Raw genomic sequence first — 21950 nt, forward strand, 5'->3', positions numbered from 1 at the left:
CTATGACAGCAGCTCGTGTATCAATGCGCCAAACAGGTGAAGCTGTACCAACGGAAAAACGAAAGAATGGAGAGGGCAGGTACGTAAGAAGTCAAAACGGAGGCCCGGAAACACACACACAGAGACAGGAGAGAGAGAGAGAGACGGAGGGAGAGGGGGAGGGGAGAGAAAGAGAGGGAACATGCAATAGAAGCAGCGAGAGAAAACGAAAACGAGGTGTACGGTGTGTAGCCCAGCTTAAAACAAGTACATAAGACGAGCTATGTGTTGACGTGTGTCCGCCTGGTCTAAATCGCTAATCGCATATCTCTTCGAATGCGTTGGCATGACAACTGTGAATATCACCGGTTGAAATTTCAACGCTGCCAAATAATGATTATGGCATATTGTTGCCATGACGTTTCATATGTTTATTGGATAAAAACCAAGTTAAGTCCAGCGAGATCTACAGACCGAGTAGCCAACAGTCGATGGAAGGAACGTAACATGTAGTAATTCATACCGGGGCTGACAATCCGCAATGTAAGTTTTACCATTCGTAATTTTCAACGCTGAACTCAAGGGCACGTGGGCTCAGATATGCCGTGCGCCCCTATGTAGATGACCCTTATAGTGATACGTTGTGCTTCAGGTTCAGGCTGACCCTCAGCCGCAAGGTTAAAAAAATATTAACCTGGGGGTATTAACCTTCCCTACAATGCTAGCTAGCCGGCTAGCATCTACGAATACTTTTATTCCAAAGTAATCAAACCCCACATTAATTTGTAGTGTTTTCATTAATATTCGGCCCTAAGAGGGATATGATTCATAGCGACAGTGCTTCTGTGATTTTTTAACTCGAGAAGTAAACTTATGCCTCGCTGATCTAGCAAGTTGCTTCGGCTTTATCTTTAAAGCCTAGTACAGAGGTTGATTGTATTTGGGAAGCGAACTGTTTTCCCTTTATTGTTTAATGTTATGGTTCAGTACCTAATTCTCAACAAAGGTCATAAGACGAGAAAGCCGCTCCAGTTTCCTACCAGATTAGGAGGCAAAAGCCCATATTAAGATGAAGAGTACTAGGTTGAGGAGGGACGAAAGCTGTCTGCACTTCCATTAGCCTGCCTTGGTGGAATTGTATGATGAAATAAACAGACTTTAAACACGAAAGTGCGTCCTATTTTCTACTGCGGAAAGGAATGTATTTTCTGACGTCCAGCGCCGATGAAGGTCTTCGCCGGATAAAACAGATTTTACGAACTTTCTGCGGAAATCTCTGCCGCAATGCTGCACGATCAAGACTATTCTATTATGTTACCAGGCGATAAATATCTATTCAAGAGTTAAATAATCCTCTGAAAAGGAACTGTTTTTATATGTATGACTATCACATCCCTACTGTCATCAGTTGAGATCAAAATGTCTATAGTGATTGCTCAGAAATAGTTACCATAGTGATGTTAATGATCTAAATGATAAGAGATACCACTTCGTTCGAGATCATGAACAAGCTTAGTAACACTTGCTTCCTCAGCGTTGATCTTACGATAAAAAAAATACATGAGAATTCTACTCGTAATGCTTTATGCTACCTGAAGAATGTCTGTTTTTGTCCAGTTTTATATTTTGTCTCGGGCGTTGATTTAAACTCATTGGTCGGACCAATGCCACCAGTGTCGCAATTCAATTGTCTGTCATTAGCAGTTTTCGATGATTTAGGTTTTAGGATTTTTATCAGTTGATTTTAAGTTACCGAGAAGAAAAAGAAGAAAAATACATGAGCATTCACCGCAATGTTCGCGTACATGTTGGTGTATCAGTGCGTGTCAAGACATTTCAAATCAAAGTAAAACAAACTAATGAGTTTACGGTCAAATCGTTTACTTTACATTACGTCAAGTCAAAGACTGGCGCCGAAGATTGCCTCCCATAAGTGCAGACTTGAATCATCATTATAATGAAATAGGCATTAAGCAGCCGGCTACATCAAAGCTAGACTTCAGTAGCATCATTAAATAATGATTATCGGTATGGCTGACGTTAAACAAGTCGCTGTTGAGCAATCTGGTCTTTCTAGTAAAGCTGTGCCGTCGAATAGCAATGTTAGAAGGTTTCCATCAGTGAATATACATATGTCTGGAACTTCAAATGGAAAAAAGATGCGCGTTTTTTTGTTGAAAGGGCAATGAAAATGCTCCCCTTACTTCTATCGGATTCTTGCTTAAGGCTATCTCAGACCTTTTTACACTCTGATTCCGCACTATTATTTGACTCGATGGTTTCTCATTTCCGAAGAAGCCCTCTTCGTTCATGCCTTATCGGAAGCATTGTTCGATACTGAAATGTGTCTGCAAGTGAAAACGGCAGGCAGAGCTATGACATGGTCTCTAGTCATAACGTAAACATATATCTATGTATGATCTATCATATCAGATTCCTAGGTTTTATGCAAATTTGCCTATTAGGATATTATGTAAGGATGACTTCTTTCGTTGTTGGCATTCATTAGAAGTGCAGATCTACCTCGGATAATTCCATGTACTTTTCCTTTGCCGACCGTAGCGCACAGGTGATCAGAATTTAAAAAAGTTTACGTAGTGGAGACTTAGATTTGTATTTAGCTAAGGAATAGAATTCATCTTGGACAAAGTTTTTAACCTGTTGCTCACCTTATTTGTAAGATGCTTAGCTTTTAGCCCTTATTGATAGTATATCATGGATTGGTATTGACTATTATATCAAAGTTACCTTTCTCAAGGTTAATACAAATCATATGTAGACATGTATACAGCAAATCATTACGGTAAAGTTACACCAGATAGTTTCATCTTGTACAAAACCTGCGAGTCCTGTCCCTGGGCCAACTAGTCTTGCCCCTATAAGAGGGAAAGGCATATAAAGGTCATTGCTTTTTAGGCTCAGATACTATTTGATATGTTCAATTCACTAGTTGGGTGTTTGCTGAAGGCTCTTGGTATCAAGGGGAAATGAGGTTTTATGAAAACTAGGGGTTCGAGAGTAAATACTCCTTTTTCCTGAAGATCTATCTTCCTATGGCTCGATGAGTGCCTGCAACGACGACCCACTATTCCACTGAGCTTTCAAGCTCACTTATATCCTATGCCAGATACTGCGTCGTTCGCGTCTGCAGGTTTCACGTATGGCTGGATAATTTGGAATAGAGAGGAGAGTGCCCTTTATAGATGTTAGACTTGGCAACATCGAACATTGAACCCAACTTCCTCATTAATAAATGACACGGACTTGGCTGCTTCACATCCCTGCAGGCTACTATTTCTCTGACTTATGTTTTCTTGCTTTTTCTTCGTTTGTTGCGGCGAAGTGAAAAAAAAAGCAATAAGGAAGTGAATCCACAGGCATCGCCTTGCCTATCTTTAACCTCTTCCAAATGGGTCGAACGACGAGCGGTAGGCAATAGAAGCCGAAAAAGGAAAGTGGCTTGCGTGCATACTGGGCACTGGCGAATGGATGCTCGATACGACGTCAAAAGCGAATGACGCCACATGCTAGAAACCGAAATGTTGTCCATGCTAGCACAGATACTGGTTTGTCGACTCCACTTCATTCTCTTGGTTGTGCCGGGCGTTACTGAGGTCAATACGGCGAAATGCTCTTTGCCCACTCTAAAAAAGAACGAATGTGGAACTAACGGCTAGCAAGCAAAAGCCCATGAAATATAGACACATTGGCGTGCTGTTTTGTTTGGCCTGGTCTGGGCTTTAGTCGGGATGGAATGGGGCCGGCTGGTTGCGTCGCAACTATTGTGATTACTGTTGCAGCCACTACATCTCACGCTTTTCTTGGCGCAGCCGTCTATTATTGGAGGAGGACGCGACGGTGCGTAACAAACAGATATTTCCTTTTTTTATGTTCTTCGCTCACCGACTGACCAACGCGTATGGCGACTTATCTTTATCTTTCTTTTGCTCTATTTTTCTCACTTATCTAGTACTAGACATAATGTTAAAGCTACTGTATTTACTAGCCGCACTGTGCACGAGCTGATAACATACCGTTCTACCACTATACGCCACGGGCAGTTTCTAAACAGTTTGCACTCAAATACGCGTTGTATTGTAGAGCTTTCGCTTGTTACCATTTTGTACCCCTTTGAATGGTGATTGTTCGCCGTAAAGAGCACGGGAGGTCGAGTACTAGACGAGAACGGAGCCTGTTTGGTCGCTATAGCAGTTGCAGTTGGGATCGCTGGTACTCCCAGGTTTTTTAACATGTGGTTGCTTGTGTACTAGAGAGATAGGGCGTATAGGAGGGGTCTTGGAGCTCCGTCAATGCGAGAGCAGTTCCGTATTGTTTAGGATGAGCTGAACCTGGCCTGCATCATTCGGGTAAGCTGTAGGAAATGGCATAAACCTCAATTCATCAACGATAATATGAGGACTCGGGGTTCCGTTGCCTGTGCATGTAAGGTTTTCGGCCCGTATAGGCTTTTCGTACTTTCTGGGTTTTTTCAATAGAGAATGTAATCAGTGGTGCCGTGGGTGAGACTACGATACGTGGTTGTTCGTGGTGGTTAGGAACGCTTAGCCGTAGAGAGATTCACATTTGAACGCGCAAGTCACACACACACACACACACAAATATATGTACATTCAGCTTCCTTTTGCCTATGTCTATTTCGCCTTTGTTGCAACGCTACTTACCGTACAAATCATATGACGTCCGGAGAAAAATGTTCCACGAATCGCTTTTTTGTGGGCATGAATCATCAAAGGTTTTCCCATCTAGCGCTAGGTGGAAACACGGCTCGTTCAGAAGCCTAGGCTATAGCTGTCTACATATAGCATAGGAATATCAGTGGAATGTGAGTTCTTGCTGTTAGGTCAGACTGCATTGGCCTCACTGTATCTTGTACTTCATTCTTGGTATTCCTGCTGCTTTACGACTGCTGACGATAGAGCCACGTAAGACACTGGGCTTTCCTCATCAGCTTCGCAGCAGCAATAGTAGAAGGAGGACTCGCTCTTTATTTTCTGACTGGAGCTTTTAGGTCTAGGAAGTGCATGAAGACTCTGCGGTATGACTATGGTACACATTTCATCACACGATATTTGCATAGTAAAGAGGACTGGATAGAGAGCGCTCTGTCGAATATAACTTGAAGTAAGTTTGCAACAGTGGCGCGCGGCTAATGGCAGAAAAGTTTTGTAACGCAGTAAGATAAGATAGACAGCCCAACAGAAAAACGAAACTCAGCAACAGTGAGCTTCGAAAATTCATCGAGTATCGAGGGTAGACTGTTTCCGTCTGCTAAATCTAGACACACGCAAATAAACAAGTAAGTATTACAATAAAGAACAGGATTCAGAAACACACAAAATTAAACAAGGTGTGCTTCATTTAACTATGATCTATCGATCCTTCTTTCCATTCTTCTTTGACTCAGAAGTGTGAATGAATTATGCATTTTGAATATGCTCAAGTAGCGTAGAAATAAGGATGATAGAATAAAGATGGGCAAAAGAGATTTTGTAAGTGACCCTTTGTCATTACGATGCATGCTAAAACGTTTGTTTGCGATTCATAGCCTTTTATGTCATCCTAATCATCAACCTAGCCCCTTATCAAATATTTCTTGGATTTACTCGTTCGTTGCGAACAAATTGAAAAAGTAATTTGGTATTAGCCCTAACAAAATTGTATACCTGTTATCTGCAAATTTAAGGGCACGTGACACAAAATCGAAGCTATTTCTTAGAAAAAAATAAGCAATTGAAATAGAATTGAAGACGAGGAACAAAGATAAGGAGATTTTTGTCCTTGACGCTTTAAAATGCGGTTGCGAAATAACGTTCTACTGCACTCATGTCTTGTAGCATTTGCATTGTTCAGTCTAATATAGTGCAGCGGTATGTGTTCGCCTACGGCAATATAGAGGAAATTATAATTACTTTTTCTTCATTTATGTAACCCTTAAGAAAGAAACATATACCGTCCTCAATCGCTCCAAAGTACACGACATTTGAGTATATTTTTTAAAGCAAAACATAATTGATTTGTTTTTAGTTGATTTTTGGAATACATGAACAGGGATAGCTCGCTAACGTTGGATGAACGTCTTGAACGATCTCGGTTTTGTTCACAACAAACGCTCTGCGTGAGACTGGCGTCAACGGGTTGTGAGAAGAAGAATAAGAAACTTCTTATCTTATAAATAGAACCTGCAGACGCATTAGCTAAAATGCTAATCATTATAGCTTTACTAAAGAGCTTTGTCTGTTGGTCAATCTTCCGCGTGAATTTTGTTAAAGATGCATTTAACGGCCTCATTTGTGTACCATGTGTGAGTTGCACTTTGTACTGTGTTAAAAAAAAAAAAACAAAAAAAAGGTATAGAAAAATGTTCAGAAATACGTACAAATAATGTTTAAAAATTATTAAATATATTAAAAACTTATTTCTGAATAAAAGCGACACATAGTGTGCGACATGCAGCTGGATATTTTCTAGTACTAGCTTAACATATTTGTTCCGTTTGAAAACGTTTAACGCGGTTTGTCGAAAAAGCAGGGCAGCTTTCAGTACTTGTTCTGCTGGCTATTAGTTCGCCTGTTTCTGTTTTGAAACGAGAGACATTCGTTGAAGCGCTATAAAATCGCCAATACGGAGCAGACATTAATGGCGCCGGACCTCACTTTGTTTTCTCTGCATGTACATATAAATATGGATATTGGTGCACTCATTAATTAACGACGAACTGTTTCTAAAAAATGGTTGATTTTCATTCAATTTTATAATCAGCCACTTTTTACCTATCGTTTATGTATTTGTCTAGTGTTCTGTGATTTGAAATTATTTTACTTTAGTATTTTTTAAAAGCATTTCTAAGTATATTGCCAGCGAAAAAAATCAAATGGAATGATCACGTAGGTTTGTCGAGGCATTCCCAATCCTTCTCACTGCGTGGAATAAAGGTTTTATCCTCTAAAGCATCGACGCTCGCAGCAAGTAAGATAATGATTACTCGTCTGGAATTTACTATGACACTCTCTGTGTCCTTCGATAACGAAAACCTTTTTGCCGTCCTTCAACAAATACCTGCAAATAGTATTGCCGACGTTCCCTGTGCTATCCTGATATGGATGGCTACTCAGGGGTGTTAGCCATAGAAAGCACCACCGTCCGACCCGCAACGATTTTTACCCTCGTACCCATCAACACTACTGTAGACATTCAAAGTTTCCACTACGAGAAAAGCTTTTGCTCCCTGCCATTGCCGCATGGATCGATATATCTAAGCGTGGTCTACAAGAAGTAATCAACGAGATGTCGGGTAGGAGGGTGAGCAGTGGTTACTGAGGCGGCCAATTTACGTTTCGTATATACATTCTGTTGGTGTACTCACCCTATAGTTAGTTTGCTGCCTGCCCCACATGGACTAGTATAGCAATGAATTGAGCCATTGCCGCGTACCGGAGACCAATTACAGGGTACGCCCTCTACTGCGGGTAGGTCGATAGTTAGCACTTGTAACCGCGGGGCTGGAACGGCTGGCCTAGGTCAAAAATCTACTTCCTATTTACTGAAACACTCCTCACTCGGCGCTTGCATTTTTCTTGCTCCCCCTTCCCACTTGTAGCGGTGTCATTTTTTTAATTAGATGTTAAACGTTCATTCGACACAGGACCGCGCATGACAACACTAAAACTTGTTTGTGGAAATGGATAAGGCCGAATAGACAAGGACTAGTTGCGAATTTATATGAAAGTAATATTCATCCTCACTATGACTGAAAGTGGCTGAAAATATAATAAGAAATTAAGGAGCAACTGCTCCGTCCGGTGGGGGAGGAAAGCGACAGTCGGTGATTCGAGCTTATTTTATCCCAACTAAGTAGCGGATAACGAAATAACATCTACGAAATGGGTGTCCGCGTCCTTCAAAGCATAACTATATTTAATTAGGCTTAAAAACCTTGTTCTTAATACCTATTGCATTTTTCAGCGAGAGCACGATTACAGATGCCAGATTAAAACAATTTTAACCCAAAATGACGTGCATATAGCCACGTTTGTCTGCTGCAAAGAACGTTTCAGATCTCTGATTTGATCACTATTAAGCGACCCCGTTCATCACATACGGTGTCTCTCATTGACACGTGCTCTAGCGCAGTGAAATTAAGTTCAATATTCTAATTACTAGCCATTCGTTGTTGTTGTATGTTGTCTTAATTATGCTATGTTTACGTTAGTTGTCCTGACAGGTCACAAATGAGAGAAGACGATATTGAAACACTAAGTGAACAGCTAAAAAAGCTAGAAAGGACCATACTGGACCAGACGCTGCAGCTGACGGGGTCCAGAGAGTGAATGGGCTGTTAAATCTAAATTGAATTTAATGACTATTTGCGCGTTTCTTTGCTAGGAATTATTTCGAATCTCGTGGAGCGCTGTACAAGGCAGCGATTGCTGACTATGCCACATGATTATTTTCAACTAGTTATACATTGATTTGTTGTTTTTTTTTTTGCTGTCTGATACCGGTACCAGTAAATCCTAATTAAATACGATATTATTTCCTATCATATAAACAATTTTCGAATCAAAATCTGCATTTAGCTTTCTTCCGTTATTTCTTTCAGTGGCCTAAAGGTATCGTCTGCTCTTCACAGCCTACATAATAGACATTTATTTCCATAAATACTCCTTTCCTTTATATATCGATAGAGTTTGTTTATTAGACAGAAATTTGCGAGGAACTTTCACAGGGTGAAAGGTAGTTTAAATACAAGTTTGCCTGGTTGTGAAAGTGTGACTTTCGAGGCGACGACCTGTGTCCCTAGCTGTCTATGCTTGGTTGTACTCTGTATGGATGCTCGGAAAACGTAGCTTCGTTGAAGCGATGAAAAACATTTTCGACAGAAAGATGTTTCCAATGATAGCATAGGTACGATGACTGCTCTGGAGAGAAATCTGTGCGAACCAAGGATCGGAGTGTGCTGTCTGTACACCATTGTCCATACCTCGATCTTTTCTGCGACCGTCTTAACGATATTTGCAATAATTATGGTAGAAACACGTTCCTTTTTAGTTTAATTTTAGTGAACATAGATCACAGTTTGTGTAAGTTTACCAGCCAGAAATACGATCGAAGAGTCTTTTGTTATTAACAAAATCATATCTATACGCACACATTGATTCATCGATGTACTTGGATTTATTTATTACAACAGTAATTGAACACACGTGCGGAAATTCATGCAGTTTCACTGAAATTTCATTTGAAATTCGCATCTATTATTTTCCAATCAAGTAACGGTAATATTGCGTGTGAATGGCGTGAGCTTCGTGGTCAGCAGGTTCGTATTTGAGCAATCTTATACGAAATACTACCTAGAAATACTACCTAGTGATCTGTCAAGAACGTTCGATTGGGCACATAGCCAACCTTATTAATTTTTCTTGCTAAGGTTCAGTATATAAATTTATTTATCCGCTGTAATTCTACGGTACGCAATTTCTCTATTCAAGTAATAAAAACTGTAAAACTCTGACAACATAGCTGGGTTTTGCTGCCGTACCATTTGCTTTGAATGCGTCCGATGTTGAGTCTATTATTTTCTTTTAAAAACAAAAAAATGTGAGTTCTGCCTGACATTTCGGTCTAGCTATTTCAATGTAACTATGTCATGCACCATGGTCATGTATTTTTTTCAAATGAATGAAAGCGCCGGTCGTATCGTTTTAGTAGTCATCGTTAATTTTGAACCCTATTTTTGGTCTAACCACAGTCACAGGTGAATTTTGAAAAAAGTTGAAGTTTGGCTTGCACAGACGGTAACAGGCTCTTTGACAGAACTGAGAGGCTTCTGTAGAGTACCCAGTGTAACTGCTCCGTGCGAATGGCCCTAGCGCAGGGCATGTACCTTGGAACGATGCCCCAGGGCACTGCCGAAGAGATTTGTTTTCCGACCTGCTGGGTCATGGTGCAGGCAACGTTATGCCAAATTCATCACGCGCTATGGGACACAACTTCCTTTCCGACGTGATCTATCCACCTCAGTCGGCGCCTCGAAAACGTCAGTTGCCATCTGGTTATCACTTTTCATCTGAGAGTGATTAGACTAATACACGAAATCTAATGAAGCTTTAATTGGTGGGAATAACTGATAAGAGTGGCGACGGGTGTAAATTTGTCTGGGGACGGTCATGTCATAAAATGGTTCGATTAATCTTCTATAGCAAAATGATAAGTATAATAGCACAGAAATTGCGTTTGCAGCGTTCATATTGTCAGTTTCTTTATTTCTAAATCTATTATTTCGGAACGTAGGCTCATAAATGATGATTTCAGTAAGCCGTGGGGAGACTTTTTTAAGTAAAATAATGACTACTTACGAGGCATTTAGTATAAACTTATTTTTCTTCATATTGTTATTGTGAAGTATCGACGCCATGTAAACCATGATCATTTTGAAAGCTGACATGTAAAGGTCAAGAGGAAATACACATTTTCATGTGTGTTCCACCTCGTCTTCAGAATAGTTCATATTCTTATGCTTATGATGAACATCATTATTCACGCTCAGCTTCCTTGTGCCTCCATAAAGAAGATCGTTTGGTAAATTCATTACAAAGGAAAGACAACTCAATTGAAGTCCCTTTCTGACGATCTCTACTCTGACTGTGAGCCAATTGAATGTTTCGTCCATAAGATCATTTGTGTATCAAAACATTATATTTCTAACCGATGACTGAGCAATGCAAATCGGGTATTGGAGGACGTCTTGCTTGTTTTGTTGGAAATTATAGGATATGCCTTACAATTATTGCAAACGATGTGCTGAGCAGTACGCTATATACCTATAGATATAAATGCTACAATTTGAGTATAGGGCATTAGCAGAATCTCGCCGATGTTCTTAGTCTATGTTTACTAATTGGTTGATTTTTTAGTGGTCGTGGATTAGATCAAATTAGCGTGACGTTTCGCGTTTTAGAATAACCTTGCTGGCTCGAATGAATCTGTCGTCGTCAGAAGCTAAAAGAAATCACTGGAAAGTTAACAGATATTTAAGCAACACAGCTACACAGCTCGCCCACCGCCCCTTCCATTCGAACTCATTCAAATTGACCGCTTTGTAATCTTTCTTCTTCCCGGCTGGTAGAGAAACGTGCGGCGCAATTTCATTGTGATGACGCCCGCGTCTGCCTAGATAATACTCATTTCCTATTTCCCTCGCCTATGTTTTCATCCCAATTATTCTGAACAAGGACGTGCTAATTGACGGCTACAGGCAATCGTCAGCAAAAGTCTGCTACTTCCTGCTATTCGCAAAATGCGATGTAGTGAGGCTAAATTGTGAGTGAGATTAAAATCAATGCGCTCAGCGCAGACCCCTACCGGAGCTGATAATAGTTAATAAAAGCAATTTGCCGTTTCCTCGACCGTTAGACCGTTTTACGTTGTCATGTGATTACATTATTCGCAGGTTAAACTTTTGCAAACCCCATTTTCTTTATGCATGCAGTAATAACCACCTTAGCGGCTGCCCTCGTATTTAGACTTTCGAAGAACTGGTCTTGACGTTATCAGGGTGTCGGATTGACAAATCTTGATTATGTACTTAGCGTCGTAAGCCCTCAGATGACAGAATATTGCTTAATATTTTTCTCGTTTTTTTTATCAGCTAATGTAACATATATACACTCGCAGTGTGATTTAAAGAAGGGGAAACTGGACCATATTTCTGCATAAGGCGCTGCATTGACTGATGGCCATTTGTCATATAAACCCCTGTCCACGAAGGGGACGCATCCACTCGGCCTCGTTAGAACTGTTTCGTCAGGCTACCCAGGCAAGCATTTGGCCTCCCTATCCGTTGTTGAGGCTACTTTGGTGCGGTTTTCAGGTCACTGAGGCCGGGAATCGGTTTATCTAGTTTATTAACCCATATTTTCCCGTTCAACGCTGTATCTTCATCTTCTAGAAAAGGAGCGAAAAGGGACCGTCAGAGACATTTCCATACAACTGCCACTTGTTGCTATTTTTGCCATTTTAGTTTTTAGATTTTCATGTATAAAAATGTTTCATATGCTTTAAAAGTATTTTTGACCACTAGACTGAACCGGTTCAGATTAAATTATCCTCGTCGGTCATAGATTCATCTCCTGTTTCAATATGAGTTACATGTGTGGTGAAACAATTCGGCCAAGCGGATTCATGTGATTTAAGAGGATTAACAATAATATCATATGAAGCGGTAAAATCCGGCTCGCCTTCGAAAGTTCCTTTTTTAAACGATAACCCAATGCCTAGAAAGAAAAAGTGTCATTGACAATTTGAGCGCCAGGCAATATTGAAAGTGTGTGGCTTGCTTAAAACTTTATATAAACTTAAAGATGTTTGATTTTTGGGATAATGCCGAATATCTCTAATAGCCAAAAAAATATAATGTAGTCCTAATTGACAGCTCGTATTTGTACTACCTTAAAAATTACTACTACCATCTTTACGCAACCGAAGTATATTCTGACGTTTAATGTACTGTGGTCTATATCGTAAACTAATCTTGCAGAGGACAATCAAAAAGGAATCACAAGATTTTTGAGGAGAACTCGCATGGGGGTAGTAGAATCTTGGCTACGTTAATGATTTACGAAATTATAGCAGTATGGGACAAGATTGACCTGGTTATCTTGACAACTTAGTGTTCCCAAGTGACCTTGTTTTCGGTTCTATCAATGCGGATGGGACCGTCAGAGTTTGTTAGCATTATGAGAAAAATGGATTAAAGGTAACATCTGAACAAGATGCAAACAATCGAATTGCGTGAACAAGAAGTTCTTCTTTCGTTTTACCGTACTACAAATGAAGATTATTGATCAGAATCAGCCTCCTTTAACCATCAAGTTACACTCCCCATAGAGAGACTCATGTCGCCACTAGGTTTTTAGAGTTACAGTTTTGCAGTCCACCGCACACACTTTCCCGTGATTCTAAACTTTTTGTCGTTTCTACACCAAGAATTTTTCAATGATTCACTAGGAGAAAATTGTCGTTGTTGTTCTTTTCATTGATAAATTGATGTTTGTTTTTGAAACACAAAAAAATGCATAGATTCATCGAAAACGGTCAGAACTGTCACATATAAGTACAGTCTTCATTCAAGAATAGCATAACAAAGCCAGTGAATGGTAACGAACGTCGGCTCCGTTTACCAAATTTGGGTCTGCATAGATATACAAAATCATGAAATTCGGCAGTGTCGGTTGCCATTAGCGCGTATATTTTAAATTGTTGCTATAACTTCGCAAAGTTTGCAATTATGAAAAATTGTTTTGTCGTTCCGAAGTTCTCTCGTCCTCAACTCGAGCCAACCAATTGAAACGATCAAGATCGTTGAAGATATTTTTGCGAATGTCATACGGATCTATATGCACAAACCGGACTTACGTTTAAGTCGAAATAGGTAAGAAAGCATGCATGCTGGGGACTGACATATTCACTGCTTTTACTCATACTTCAGACAGGTAAGTTTGAAATTATTTACGTGCTCTTATTGACGTATATTTCTGACGTCGTAAGGCGGACCATTTTTCCGGTTATGCAACTGCTGGCGGTTTAACACAAGGCGTCAAAAAAGCGTCAAGGCGATGAGGCAATGTTTTTCGTCGTCATATTTGCCTTCCTTCGAAACTTGAGGTTTCAGTTTTGCCTGCGCAGCCACCAGTCCCTTATCAGCACGACGTTGGCGATGCGTCGATTTTGATGAAAACTACCAACGAATACTTGGTTCTGATAATAAGAAAAGTAGAGCAGCAATGAAAGGTGAGGAATATTTCAAATGGAAAGGTAGGCATAGGGGATATGATGATAATGGCCATGTGTTGTGTAGAACTGAATAAACCCTAGTCCTCTTTACCAGGCACGCCCCGGTAGCACTCACAAGTTTACGATCTCATAGTCAGCCCACCGAGGAGTGCAGGAATGAGCAACGTTGGGCAATGAGGATATAGAGGAAGAGTCGAAAAGGGATCTAAAGAAAGCTGCAGTGAGAGACAGTGGGAGTTAGGAAAATGAAAAACGAGTATCAACAATAAGTAACGAACTGGCGAACGAAAAAAGGTAGGAAATAAGCGAACGGTTAGACGAACAGAGGGCGCTAACATATACGAAATACGGCACGGTTTTATTTGCTATCTCCTAATAGAACGAAAGTAGTGGATATAAAGTGTTGTGTTTTTTGCCTTGGTGGCAATTTTTTGCCTTCTTCCTGCTATTGCTGCGCTGTATTTTAACGGTGTGTCTTACTTTCAAGCAAACCGTTTTCCTAGCAGAACTTCCCTGGGCCGTCAGCTCGTATAGTGTGTTCACGCTGTTTATACCTTGGGCAAAGTCAATTAAAGTCTCGTTTCTCGCATCTTCGCCAACTAAATGGGTTAACTGAAAAACCAGTTTATTTCGTAACTATTAGCTCAAATAGCTTAAAAACGAAGTATTATTATCCGAAAATAACTCCCATAAACTATAAACGTAGCACTTATATTAATTTGTTTTTAAGATTACATTTAGCTCTAATTAGTTCCTACATGGTAGGGAGTTTTACCGAAAAAATTACTATTTGTTTGTAGAACGGCCGCACTACGAATCCAGCTACAAGAAGATTTCACTTGATTATACAATCGGATTTATCCACAGCAACGATTTCTCAGAATATTAAGAAATAACCAAGGTTCATAGAGGTGATTTTCGTCAAGAAAGAGGACATGGAAGGGGAGCAACTTTTTTTTTGTTCAATGTTCAATACTCTACTCAAGCTGTCTATATTCTATAAAATATTTAGGGCAAACATCTAAACAGCGACATATCTGATGCGAGCGAGTGTCCCTAATCGCCATTTTTGACCAGAGAAAATGTTTAAATTGCTAATGTGATCCTTTCAGGCTGTATGAAAGCATGTAACTCCTGTTTACGTACTATCCTATCATTGGACCTAACACTAAACATGTTTGCCGCCTGCGTCTGCGCCCAGCCATCCGCTTCCACGACGTATGGAAGGCTCCTGTTTACTCTCCTATTATCCTTGTTCCAATAACGTTCACTCTACCCAACGACGGCGGTACCGCCTAATTATGCTATATTACTGCTGACACGATATGATAGGATGTCCAACCGCGTTCTAATCCCAAGCAAAACAACGATGCGGACAAAGTTTTTTTTTTCGACGGAAAAGGGGCTGTCGGGAATTGTCCGGCAAAAAGATACTATGGCAACTCGTTTGGCCTATGTTATTATTTAAGTTGACTTATATAGTCATCCACTGAAATAACTGACAGCGGTCGCGCGCTGGTGAAATATCGTGAGTAACCCAGTAATAATTTCATTGAACACGTGCTATTCGACGTACGATTTTGCAAGGTACTACTAGAGAAGGCTGTTTATAGATAGCTGTTCAGGATCGGCAGGACGATTGGGAGAACAGCGTTTTTTTCGGTACAAATACACATGGTTAATACGAATACGGTCTATTTTTGTTAGAGCGAAGCCAATGTTTCTGTTAAACAATGAACAGCTGAAGATCTAAACAACGCGGTTAGTTTTGTGACGAGTTTAACAAGCAATTAGCTAGACAAAAACGTTATATACTGCTGACACGTCAGAATTTACAAAGCTTGGAAAGCTGATTGTTTCTTCTATCAAATTAGCATTAATCATGAAGCAGAGTAATGAACTTATTATCGTAAACCATCCATACGCTGAGTATCAAAAATTCAGAAATGGAGCTTAGCAATATTCAGATCTGAAGAAGAATCTGAAGAGCTTACAGCTTTTTTGAGAAAGTCATGGCGCTATGAACACGTTGAGCTGAACACCGCAGACAAATAACACGCTTGCCTGCAGTCAAATGAAGTCCGACCAGGCGCCTTTAGTACAGAGCTATTCAACGGCCATTAACTCGTTATAACATAGTATGTATACATATATGTATATAATCGGATCTGTATGGTTTATGGAAGTACGTATACTTCAATGTAAAAAACTATCTGATCAATGCTAAACATTTGGCGTACCACTTCTAGGCGCTAGAGTAAAAAGGAGGAACTTTCACCTTAAGGATTATTAGACCTTAAAAGGTAAATATGTTGAGACCTAGAGGCTCAAAAAAGAAAACCGAACATCCAATGAAAAACAAATAAGTCTAAATTCGAGTTTATCGCAAAATTACAAAGTTTGCCGTACAGTTTAATGTATGTTATACATAGGCGACCCCTTTTCTGTGCGTATAACACATGTATATATATGTATATAAATATATAATAACGTAACAAATGGAATAAACTGCACGATGGCGGTCATGTCGGAAGGACGGAATAATAATAATAAAATGCTGATTATGTCGTAAAGGCATTGCGAAGTGTTTTTATTAGTTTATCAAGTATCGTTTAGAGTTGAAAGAAACGTTGCAATGAACAGTGCGTACCGGCGTACGTCGTAAGCCGGCAAACAACGCTTTCTCGCGTTCTCTCTATTTGTGTAAAGTACACGAATATTAGATGGCTGCGTATGGGCTGTTTGTTGACGCCGGCTCTCGTCGGCAAATCAGACGAGCGCGTTTAATGCAGGAGACACGTCCCGATGCAGCAGCTGCGACACGCTGTCGCTATAGCTAGTCAAGGCTGGCCAAGTCGAGAGTATGACCGTCAGGTCACGTAGTCGAGGCACCTTTTTCTGTGCATCCTCCCAGCTTCGCACCTCTTCCTACTTCTTTTTCTCTCTCATACAACTCAGTGCTTTCTGACTGCAAGACCGTGCATGAACAACAGTTAAATATATATATATATTTGCACATAAAATGCGATATCTTTTATAAGGTAGTGGCGCATAATTAGAAATTTAATCACCATGCAATGCACAGTAATTTACGCACTGTCCTAAAAGCCAGCCAGGACTCGCTGGATTACCTAATATATTAAAAAGAAAAAGCAAATTGAAACAGGGCCCTATCATACAAAATACAGGTGTAGCCTTCAAAGGCAACCCATTTAATGGCCGCAGTAATATCTTTCTGTCCTTGTTGTACGGCCTTACTTTTTGAACGGTGCAGAAGTTTGTGAAAACATTAAGAAAACAAGTCAATTCCTGGCTGATTTTTAGTTATATACTCTGAATCTTTTTAATAACTCCAACAATTTGACAAACTATGCCGTGGAGGTTAACAACAGACATACTCTGAACATCGGCTTAAGAAAACAGTAAACATAGGTAAGTTTAGGGCGTTCCGTGCGAAGAAGGCTAAGTTGATTTCAATACGTTACGCTACCACAAACATAATCGAACTTAGTGCGCTAAGGTTCTTCAATGCATTGCTTCTTGAGCTGCGGGTGCGTGCGTACGTACGTACGTACGTAGCCATTTACCTTAAACGGTTCTGTTTTTCGTGATCATGCATAAGGTTTATGTTGTTTCGTTGTAATTTCGATATTTCAGAACAAAGGTTAAATGTATTCTAATAGCTGGTTATAATAAGCCATGTTAGCGTTTAATGATTACAACAATTATATATTGACCTCACTTGAAGGGCCTTTTTCTACATTTTATTTAAGCATCATTTGAGGTACTTGAGATGTTACAATGTAACATCGGCGGTAGAGCATGCTGAAGCATGTATTTGGGGACCTAGCAAATATTCCTCTCCTCACTGTTGCTTAATACGAGCAGCAGCAAAACGCCGTTAATTAACGCTGTTAATGTTTTCTGTTATGTTGTTAAGCTGTTAATGTTAAAGTAAAGGGATTAAAAGTCAGGCCACTTCATGAAAGGCCAAGACGGGTCTTTGTTAAAATTATGTATAAATATTATAGTGAAATAAGAAGCATAAACAAAAATAATGAAATACATATGGCACATTTCAAAAATAAAAAATATGTTACAAGAATAAAAAAAAATATGTTACCGGTCTACTCGAATGCTTTATATTAATTATCGTGAAGTCGAAAATTTCGTGAAACTATTTGTTGCGTTGAAACTGTTATTATTTGGTTCATGAACGCGATCTCTTGTCGAGGGTCCATTGCAGAAAATGACCTTTACAAATCAGCGCGGCATAGAAAGTCTCTTTTCAGCTTTGTGTACAATTTTAATACACAAGTTACCAGAGGAGATCGATTATTTCCGTCCGGATCCACTTTGGTGACGTAAGGCTTGAGTGGAAAGGCTCTTGTTGACTACATACCGACACGGATAGAAGGTCCAAGATGTCCCGTAAGAATCACTAACAGGTAAATACATGGATCTCTGATGCTGTCAGCCCAGCTGGGCATAAGTAGATAAAGAGTACATAATTCTATTCAGCTGTTGCAAATATCTCATGATTTCACGCTACTTGTTCTAGGTTAAGCCGTGCAAAAGGGTTCGAAAAAGCTGATGTACTGCCTATAAACGAAACTGAGATTAACTCAGCGTAACAGCGTAATACTCGTATTTTAGTGGATAGAGATCGAATACATGTTTCCTCCATACGTTACTCTATTTAAAGAAAGTGCAATTGTGGATATTGTTGCCCAAAGCCTTAATCTGATCTGAAAGCGTCTATAAAGGTAAACAAAAGCAAATGGTCTTGTGATATAGTAGTGATATTTCAATTTACACGTCTCAACTAACTTGTTTTATAATAAACAAACAGCCAATGATGTTCTTGTAAAAATATTTTACTCGATGAGCTAACATGTAATTATTATTATTAACACGACTTCAAATATCAATTTATCCTTATTTAATACTTTTAATTAGATTTCAAAAAAGTACGTTGTTTATGTGTGAGTTAGAGAGACTTCTTAAGCTTTCTTACGCTACTGATTCGATCCGTCATCTTCAGACCACATCGAGTTATCCGGTCTGAAAATTCCTGTGTCCGCCTCGTCCTTAAGTACACACATCAAAGATCATCTTTGAGAAACTCTGCTGGCGAGAACCGCTTCTCTTATATAAATAATGGAGCCATTCATGCAACCTGGCATGAGATAAGTGGTATTTTCACGTCCACCAGGTAATCTGGTGGCCATCTTTTTTTTCGGTCATTGTAACCGAATTCGGTGAAGGCATCGTAAACGTACACTCTCGTTGGGAAATCGACTTTTTTAACGAACAATCCTAAAGCACATATATATATATATATATATATAAACCGTTCCTGGCCTGTAACAACGTTATGCAATAGCATTATCTGTAACCGATTAGATGATGCGGCCGAAAAATTAAAGCAAACGAGCAACTAAGAAGTACTCTTGTATTCATAGCCTGAAGCACTATGAGTATAGGGCAGACTAAGTTCCTTTTTTGTATAGGTAAAATGGATACATTAAGTTTCATCGGGAATACTCGTACTCTTTTTACGAATCGGCAAATAACGTAAAAATGTGCTGTCTTTGTAGGAAAAACAGTGCAAACGTTATTCGGTTTATTTTACGTTTTTTGGTAAAAACAGATAGCTAAATGTTTCGTCAATGTCACCTCAAGTATCTGAATCAAGCTACAGTGTGACATAAATTAATTTTTCCACGTTTCACCGTTATTTCCTAGAATCGTCTGTTACAACCAGCGGTTTTGCCTGCCAATGGAGAGTGACTCAATAAGCCACCTATATATGGTCATCCTTAGATGCAGAAATTACACATTTTCGCGTGGTGGGTATTCATAATTCTTGTATAATTGTAATAACATTAATGCCAATAAGAACAAGAGGAAGACTGATAACCTTACGAAGCCAAGTTTTTACACAATATATACGATTAAATAAAGGAAGTTTGAATTTATACTCCTTCGTAGACGATTTTCTGTACTTAACTGAGAACACTCGTAAACGATCAAGATAAAAGGAAAAATTTCCGCTTCTATCGAAATAGGTCGGGTCCGGGACAAGTCCTTCGCTCCTTTGTGAGTGATTCTTTCTCATGGTGGCTTTTGAGGTCTGTTTCAGTGCAATAGGCCAATGCGATTTTGATCACATAGATTCGACCTTTTCCCGAAGTGTCTTCATGTTCGTAGCGAGACTTGAAGGGTCACAAAAGCCCTTGCGTTGAACAGGTAGTGTCTACTTCAGATCTCAAAATTTCAGCCTTAGTCCGATACTAGCACTCATAACAATAGGTAAATATTACTTACTAACGGGAAGATAGGACTTACTGATGATTGCTTAACCACGAACCAACCGAATTCATAGACCCAAAAAGGAAAGCACTATTGGATCTGATGCCTGCGACATGCTACAGCTGCTGCGTGTCTGTACGGCACGCGCGCTAAAGGAAAAACAAAACTTAGAGAAATTTACTTAGTTGACGTCGAATTTGGAGCAGTATAATTATTTGAGGCCGTAGGAAATGTCAATATATATTTTTTCGCAATTTCAGTAAGAATTTCACTTTTTTGCGCGGGAAGAACTTTCACTAGGATCATATATTTTTTTTGCCCGAAGTAGACGGTTCACGTTATGAGCAATTTTCGTGTGCCTTCTAGAAAGTCCCAGAAAGATTTTTATGAAGCGTGCCAAAAATCGTCAAGAGCTTTTAGATCTAAAGGGCTCAAAAAATTACTATTTTTTGAGCCCTTTAGAAGATGACTGAACAATCCTATTTTTTATTAGCTATTTTGAGCCCTTGCGTTTTGGAAACTTTCGGCGTGCTAAAATTTGATTCCGTTAGAACTTCTAATATGTAGAATACTTGAGCGACAATCAATGTACACCTGCTAATGTTGCTTGAATCACGGTTACTATTAAAAAGATGAATGAATGAAAAAGAAAGAAGGATGACTGGGGAATGATTCAAGTCCCGAATTAAAGTTGATATCGCAGCGAATTGTAGTTTTATTAAAGAAAGATGATTGTTAGAAGTGAAACTTTCAGCACATGTAAGAGAATTCGTTGACGTGTCTATTTTTATTCAGACACAATCACAGAGAGGACTTCTACTTTAGGTGCCGCACCCTTTATGATAAAATTGTGATATGAAACATGGGACCTACCTATGAACACAAAAAACAATCGTTAACCAGCCTTAAGGACAAAAAGGACATAATGCCTTTTTCCTGTCTAAATTAAAAAAATATGCGCAAAATCTAGCTCTAAAATGATCAGTTTTTCCTGTTTTCTGACAAATCTATAAAACCTACGAGACGTGATCTTTTCAATGGTAATAGTACCTTTTACACTTATTCTTATAATCGTAATGAGAAAGAGATGGTTCAGGGCACTGTGCTCTCAACCTTTTGTTTTTTTCAATAATAGATTGTAGGTTAGCTAAGATTAGAATCGAAGAATAAAGTATTGTGCATTTATACTATCTTAGAAAATAAACTCAGAGCTAGCAAGCTAAGGATCTTTGCATTCCAATATTCAATTTTGTCTATTACCAAGACATCGTACGGAGTTTTCGTTTACCAAAGTGAATTCAATACGTTTTTTCCTTTTCTATTAAATGGGTCCATTGTATATGTGCGCAGCATCGGAGTAATTAACTACCTTATTCATATTGGCCTAACATACAGAAAGCCTTATATAGGCAATGTACTGATTACTGACCTTCGATGAAGGGAAGAGGAATTACGAACACAGCACAGCATCGCTACAAGCTAATACCATCAATTAATTTTCATATCTTTCATGCATCGTTGACATCTCCCAGAGCATCTACAAAAAAGAGCGGAACGCTTGTCCATTTACCCGCGGTCTATTGACTGAAACGGAATAGGCAGGATCAATATCACAGTAACATGGAATGGAACATGAGAGCTGAAATATAGCGTTACTCTCCATTCTCATGGACTTCTCAGAAGCCATATTATAGGCTAATATTTAGACTTGTTATTCTTTGCCTTAGCGCGAAGAGCATTCTGTTTCTCATACGATAAACGTAAACGGGTAGAAGTGGGAGATGCGCGCGCGTTCTCTTCGAGGCCAGAGGCGTTGTCGGGTTGTCACTTGTTACCGACCGAGT

The 21950-nt window shown here is 39.5% G+C and overlaps 1 protein-coding gene and 1 long non-coding RNA gene across 3 annotated transcripts in view; both read left to right on the forward strand.

Moving 5' to 3' along the window:
- Snap25 (Synaptosomal-associated protein 25kDa) overlaps positions 1–21950 on the forward strand; it is a 232484-nt gene that overhangs the window by 74394 nt on the left and 136140 nt on the right. The gene's annotated exons all lie outside the window — the stretch shown is intronic.
- LOC147752586 (uncharacterized) lies at positions 12544–15479 on the forward strand. Its single transcript, XR_015313661.1, has 2 exons — positions 12544–14085; positions 14904–15479. It is a non-coding gene; the product is annotated as an uncharacterized LOC147752586 (long non-coding RNA).

This window comes from Varroa jacobsoni, unplaced genomic scaffold (assembly GCF_002532875.2).
Source record: "Varroa jacobsoni isolate VJ856 unplaced genomic scaffold, vjacob_1.0 scaffold_1146, whole genome shotgun sequence".
NCBI lineage: Eukaryota > Metazoa > Arthropoda > Arachnida > Mesostigmata > Varroidae > Varroa > Varroa jacobsoni.